The 6,885-nt window shown below is 40.0% G+C and overlaps 1 long non-coding RNA gene across 1 annotated transcript; it reads left to right on the top strand.

Annotated features, from left to right (window-relative positions):
* The first annotated feature begins 4,893 nt into the window (after positions 1 to 4,893).
* Positions 4,894 to 6,103, top strand: LOC131471567 (uncharacterized). The gene is made up of 3 exons (XR_009242003.1): positions 4,894 to 4,997; positions 5,221 to 5,377; positions 5,779 to 6,103. It is a non-coding gene; the product is annotated as an uncharacterized LOC131471567 (long non-coding RNA).
* The last annotated feature ends 782 nt before the right edge of the window (positions 6,104 to 6,885 follow it).

The raw sequence follows: 6,885 nt of genomic DNA, 5'->3' as shown, positions 1-6,885 counted from the left end.
GTGAGCAGGTGGCTTTATGTAAGCGGTTACTTTGGAAATGAAAACGCCGTCTCACATAAATACCTTTTTAATCCTTCAAAGTCGAAATATTGACATGGTACGAGCTCACCGCTCAGTCTGAAACCAGACGAGATGCAAATCGAATCGGCAGAAGTTCACAACGTGGCCCCAGCAAGTTGGTTTTTTTGTAGAAAATTGAATACACTGCCCACAACTTGCATATCTGTGTGTCTGCTTATAGTAATTATTTCACACTGGACCTTTAAGATACCGTACATTTAAGGAGGTGTAGAGTTTATCAAGTGGCTAAAACCTGTTTTACTTGGTCTCCTTGTATGCAGCCATGTTTTCACTAAGGGTGAGCTCAGGCCAGCAGGGGGAGCACACAATCCAGGAAGCACTTCTGTACTGTGTGTGACTGTACCTGAGATAAACCCCACAACAAACCTGATCGAACACTTCTGTTCATCTGTGTCTGGTCTGTCAACACAAGACACAACACTCAAAAACAGGTTTATCTGCATGAGAGAAACATTACATCAGGTGCATTTTCATGATTTTTAGTCCGTTGAGCTCATGCGTATACACTGTTTTGGCCACTTTTCAAATCAGCCTCTTTATTTATTTATTTATCTATCAGACAAGACGAGACAAGACAATAACTCGTGCATGTTTGTTTTCTGTAAGACTGGTGCAGGTTTGGAGACGTCTTCTCAGCGCACAGGTGTGGCCTGGCACGAAGGAGGACGACGGTACTGTGCCTTGCAAAAGTATTCACCCCCCTTGGCTTTCGTTTGCTGTCAAACGATTAAAATCGCACATTTTTGTATCTGTTCTAAATGTCCCTTGATTTCTTTTTGCCGAGGGGGGTGAATACTTTTGCAAGGCACTGTATATCACCACACTGATCATTTTGACCCACTTCTTTCAGGCAGTTCAACAGTCAGGAGTTAAACAATAGTCTACTCTGGAGAATATGAATACACTCACTTAATTACTTTACTTCATGTCTTAATGCACAAATAAAACCACTCTTTTCACTCCTTTCCTGTAGAAAACAACTCTCAAATTGTACTTGACGAATTGTACGCGTGAAAAACAAACTTCATAAGAAAGTCAACTCCCTTAGTTTGACTCCTGACTCTGAATCTGCACATAGTTCGTTTGGATTTAGTGAGATTAACAACCTTCACGTCCCTCAACAGCTCGCCTCGCGCCTCAGGCGTAAACTTTACAAAAGTCAGTGTCTGTGCAAACATACGTATCACAGTCACCCCACACCTGCCTGCACGGCTCAGGTTGCACACACTCTCTGACTCACCACCTGTGGACCAATAAGACCGAGTGTGTGTAAAGCAGAGCCGGTTTGTCTGCTTTGCACCAACAACTCAGATTAATATCAAACAAAGCGTGTTCGTGTTCCCACATGAAGCAACTCTTACTCGTAGAGTGAGTGTCTTGTTTCTGCCTGATTTTAAACGCATGTTTTCTTACCATGAACAATAGAGTCTCAAATAAACATGTCATTTCTGCACGGGATAACTTAGATATAACACGGGATATTTGCTGGATTTGGAGTTTGGAAGAGGATTTTACGCCTTAACCATTTAACACACCGTAATTGCGAGACAGTTTGTGCTGTTGGAAAAGTTCCAATGGTTTCTGTGAGCTGAGAAGTTGCACTCCAAAGCCAACGTGTAGTTATTACGGCAATTTTACACGCGCTGTTGCAAGAGTTGGAAAAACTGCCTGTACTTGTTTGTAGTAAATTTCTTTGGCCCTGTTTTTGGACATTGAGACAAAAAACTCAAACAAATGTTATTCTAAATAATGTTTTATACTGTTCCAATTTCAAATTTAACACGCCAAATCTGGTGTTCATGTACAGCAACAGTGATCGTTTTCTGTCTCTTTTCTGGTTAAAATAAGCAACAACAAAAAAAGTCGAGACAGACATTTTGAGGCTTAGGTGTTAAAAGGTTAATATGATATTTGTGTGCATATGCGTTTATATAATCCACTCACTTGTGTCGTAATTTGTCGTCTATTTCCCTGTAAATGGAAACAGCATTTACCAAATTGAGCCGTGAAACTGAAGCAGTGTAACCCGGTAACTCCTCGTGGAGAATGTTTTCTGACATTCATTGTGAATCAAGTGAAAAGCAGAAGCTCAGTTTTCCCAGAGACTTCCATTTCATTAACAGAAGGTCCATTGTTTTTGATCGTGGTGACGTTATAAACACGCATGCTTCATCTACTCCTCTGAAGCCACTTGATGCTGTGTTTCAAAATGCTCTGCGGTTCAGAACCGGTCCTCTCTTCCTACCAGAAAAGAGCTCTTATTCATCTATGAAGCACTTTGTAATAAACCTCCCTCCCATATTTGCCAAGCGAAAACCAATATCATACACGATGACAGAGATGGATGGATGGATGGATGGATGGATGGATGGATGGATGGATAGATAGATAGATAGATAGATAGATAGATAGATAGATAGATAGATAGATAGATAGATAGATAGATAGATAGATAGATAGATAGATAGATAGATAGATAGATAGATAGATAGATAGATAGATAGATAGATAGATAGATAGATAGATAGATAGATAGATACTTTATTCATCTCACAACTCTAACCCTAACCACAGCTAAGCTAAAACTGTGTGTCCCACATTCCCACACACTCAAACAAGACCGACTGGTCTCCGTTAAGACGTTTAAGTTCACGCCACACAGACTGTTCATGTGCTTCTCTTTGCACTTTTCCCTTGCCCTGCCCTCTACCAGTATAATCTTGTGAGCTTATTTGTTTTCATTCTTTTTTGAATTCTGCCAAAACTGTAACAGGGCATTCCCTGTGTGTATTAACTGAGCACAAAAAGCAAGGAAATATTTGTGTTTGGTGGATTATTTCCTCTTATACTGTTGGAAAGCCTCTTTATTTCCCTTTTACATGTGGGTCCAGCAGCAGAGTTGAGTATGAGGGGTGTGCGCCCTACAGCCTAGATATACACATTGTTTTTTTTTATTTAACCTTTATTAAATCAGGAAAAGAATCATTGAGATCAAAAATCTTTTTTACAAGAGTGTCCTGACCAGCATTAAAAATCACTTTGCATCCAAAACTGCAAACATTTCAGGCAAAACATCTCCAGTCAGATGTTTCTGCGTCCAGGTCGTCCAATTTCCCCTTAAAAGTGTTCAATGAGACCAACTCCTTTTGTTTCAAAGTTTTCTGTAACATGTTCCAGGCAGAGGGAGCAGCAAACCTAGATGCTTTCTTTCCCAGTTCAGTTTTGACTTTTTGACAGACAGCAAGAACAAATCCCGAGACCGAAGACTGTAAGTCCCAGTATTATTTTGGTTAATGTAGGACAAAAGGTAAGAAGGAAGTAAACCTAAGATTGCCTTGTGAATGAGAATATGCAGGTGTCTGAGTCTACATATTGATAAGGAGGACCATCCAACCCGATCATACGGTGTACAGTGATGAGTAAGCGCTTTAAAACCAGTGATGAACAACAACAACAACAAAGAAATGTAGCGGCTCCAGACATTTCCTGCAGCCAGTAAGCAGCAGGTGAAAATAATAAAATAACTAGTGATTTTGGTCATACCTGTCTGTCTGTCTGTCCTTCGTGCACCTCAAAGTGTCAAACTATCTCTTATCTTATCTAAAAAAAAGTGCACAATATTAGCAACAGCATTGGTTTCCTCTTTCAAACAAACATCCTTTCACAGAATAATAAAGGACAGACACTGCTGTCAAACCTGTCAGACTAACGTATAGGGATGTGTGTGGGAATCTTTGAGGGACAGTGAGAAGCGTTCCTCCAATTATTTCTTCAGTTATGTCTGGTGGAACCACAGGCTGGGCCACTATGGAGTTGGTTGTGGGCCGCACGTTGAATAGAGCGGGCTTGTGAAGTGAAATTCGTCAAATATTTCAAAGATCGAGAGCTGCTCTCTCTGCTTTAACTCACGCCACGTGAGAACGTGTGAGCAGAAAGAGTGCAGATAGTCCCAAACCAGTAAAAACATCACAAACCACAAACTGGTTCCTCAGATACTGACTTCATTATCCTCAAGTAAAGATATCAGAAGCAACAACAAACATACCATACAGGTGTGGTTCAAGGGTGCAGTGTGGCCCTCTCACACCTTTGCACACTTTTGCATACACCACTGAGCTATCAGCTCGCTGGAACGATGGCACGCCAACACAGACAGAATGACAGGTAAATGTCGCCCAGTGTCCGTTTGCTGCTGTAACCTGGTGGGATCACACATTCTGGAGACAGCTGAACGTTAAACACACCTGACAGACACACGTGAAGCCCCGAAAACAAGTGAAATAGTAAAAATAAGTTTTCATAGGACAAGAAAATAGTTGATAAATAATGTGTGGCCCCGGGAAGAGTAGCCGCGGCTCTAGTGGGAGATGAAAACGTCACGTACCTCTTCCCTGCAGAAAGAGAAGCAGCGACACAGGAGGTACACAAGTCTGACAGGTGTAACATTTTGTGGAATCGTGCTCAGTAACGCCTGTTACAAAATGATATTTCTGGCCTGGTACAAGAAAACACTCTTCCCTCTAAAAATAAAATACAAAAAAAACACTTTTTTGACTTGGATGGGATTGTCTGGTGTGTGTGTGTGTGTGTTGTGGAGCTGCTTGTTAGTTACAAAGAAGAACGAAACATTTACCAATACCTGTGTTACATAAGTGCAAGAGAGATGCCAAGATATCTTTGGTTTAGATGTTGCCAGTCGCACCCAGATTCCTGTCCTGCTTTCCACCCACACCCAAGGCCTATTATTTTGTTTTGTTTTGTTTTTTTCAGTGACGGGTGACTCACCTGCCTCTCCCCTGTTACTATTGGTCGGAGAAAAGCAGTATAAGTAGAAGCGCATCGGAGGTGAAGGCACTTCTCTGTCGACCTCTTGCTCAGACAAGTGCCCACGCTTCTCATCTGCACACATCTTCCAGGTGAGAGTTACCTTTGTTGTGTTGACTTGTCAGTCGTTGATTTAAAGATAAGTTTGTCTCGTGATGCAACAAAATTGATTATTAATATGAAGATTCTCTGTGTGTCTTCAAAGGTGCTTATGTATGAATTTATTTAGGTTAAGTTAATGAAAACTTCAGCTACTCAGTAAGAGAAGTTTATGTTTAACAATGGTGACTTGATTTCCCCCCCATCCAATTGCAGAACTAAAGAAATGGATTCTAGCATCACCGCTGGGGAAGGAGCAGTGGCACTGCTCACCACAATGTTCGATCAATATGCACATACTGACGGAGATGCTACGACAATGTCCCGAAAGGAATTCAAGGAAATGATGCAGAAGGAGTTCCCTTGTTTTCAGGTGAATATCTGTCTCACCCTCATGTTTCACATGTATAAGCTGATGTGTATTGGTCTGAGGCGACACATTCGACATTAGAATATGCAGAATTTATAATATATATAATATAAAAAGCTATATTCGTGTCAGATGCCGATATCACAAACTGGAGTACTTTCTTATGCAGTCATTGCAGACCTTTTTAACTATGAAGTTGTTAACAAAACAGTATTCTGGCTATTTCCAAGACACATACACAATAAACAACATGACTCAACATGGCTTAACTGCTGTTGCTGATTTTTATTTACACATTTATAGTTTGTGCATAATGAGATACACTATATAGGATTTTTGGATTGTATCTGATTCAACATTTTTATCATCGTACAAGACACCAAGAACTTTTGTTTTGTTTTCAGAAACCCGAGTGCGCTGACGACAAAGGATGCGATATCTTCCAGAAAATTGACTGTAACGGGGATGGTCTTGTCAGCTTCCCAGAGTTTATGGGCCTTATCGGAACATTAGCCTATTGTTGCCATGGTTTCATGATTGGCGCAAACCAAGAATGTCAGTCACAATGTCAAAAACAAAAAAAAAGTAAATAAAACATAAGAAGATGCCATCAAACCTTATGAATAAATACACTGAACAATAAAGTTCAGCGGCTTGTGACTTCATCCTTCTTGCATCAGACACATGCTCTGCTCCTACATAAATAAAGCAATAATGTAAACAACAAAAGGCTTGTTTTTCTTATTTCTTCTAACTTATACAATAATACACTACATCATGGTCAGCAATTGGTGGTCCGTGGGCCAAAACTGGCCCACCCTGCATCAGTATCTGGCCCGGGCAGATGATTTAACAAATCTGATCTTAAATGAGTTGCTTATCTATGAACTTATTTAAATAGATTATGTCTAGATTAGATTATTTGACGGTTGACCGGAACTAAATGTTTGGTTTGAAAAATGAAAATACTGCTGTTGTCATGGAGACAGCCAGATGTGCGGGGTAAATGTCCATAAAATAACTCCTTCCATCAAAAAAGAAGAAGCAGTCACTTAAACTTCATATTTAAATGTCGCACAATTAAATTTATGATTTACGAGTAAGCGTCTCACACGCATTTATCTTCGTTACGAGCTGCCGATCAAAGACAACGTCCACATTATTGTTAGCTTAAGGCTGCAAACGTGTGTTTCTGGTACTGCCTTACAGAAATGTGTATATATATATATATATATATTATATAGTTGGTGAAAATAAATTTTTATTCCCATCAGATTGCCAATAGGTTGTGCTGAAAAAAAGGATATAAGACACTCTATATTGCACATTCTTATAGCCTCTGTATATACTGTACAATTTAACATAGTAATGGAAAAAAGCAGCTGAAATGCTCTGTGTTCTAAGGGTTAAAACCATCAATATTATAGTCAATATATCATTATAATAAGAACAATAGCACAGACAATTCAAACGATAGCGAGGTGTGGTCGCACAGCCAGCACAGGAAGGTT

This window comes from Solea solea, chromosome 13 (genome assembly GCF_958295425.1).
Source record: "Solea solea chromosome 13, fSolSol10.1, whole genome shotgun sequence".
Classification (NCBI taxonomy): Eukaryota; Metazoa; Chordata; class Actinopteri; order Pleuronectiformes; family Soleidae; genus Solea; species Solea solea.
The sequence above is the reverse complement of the archived record's forward strand: the minus strand, read 5'-3'. Positions and strand labels throughout refer to the sequence as shown.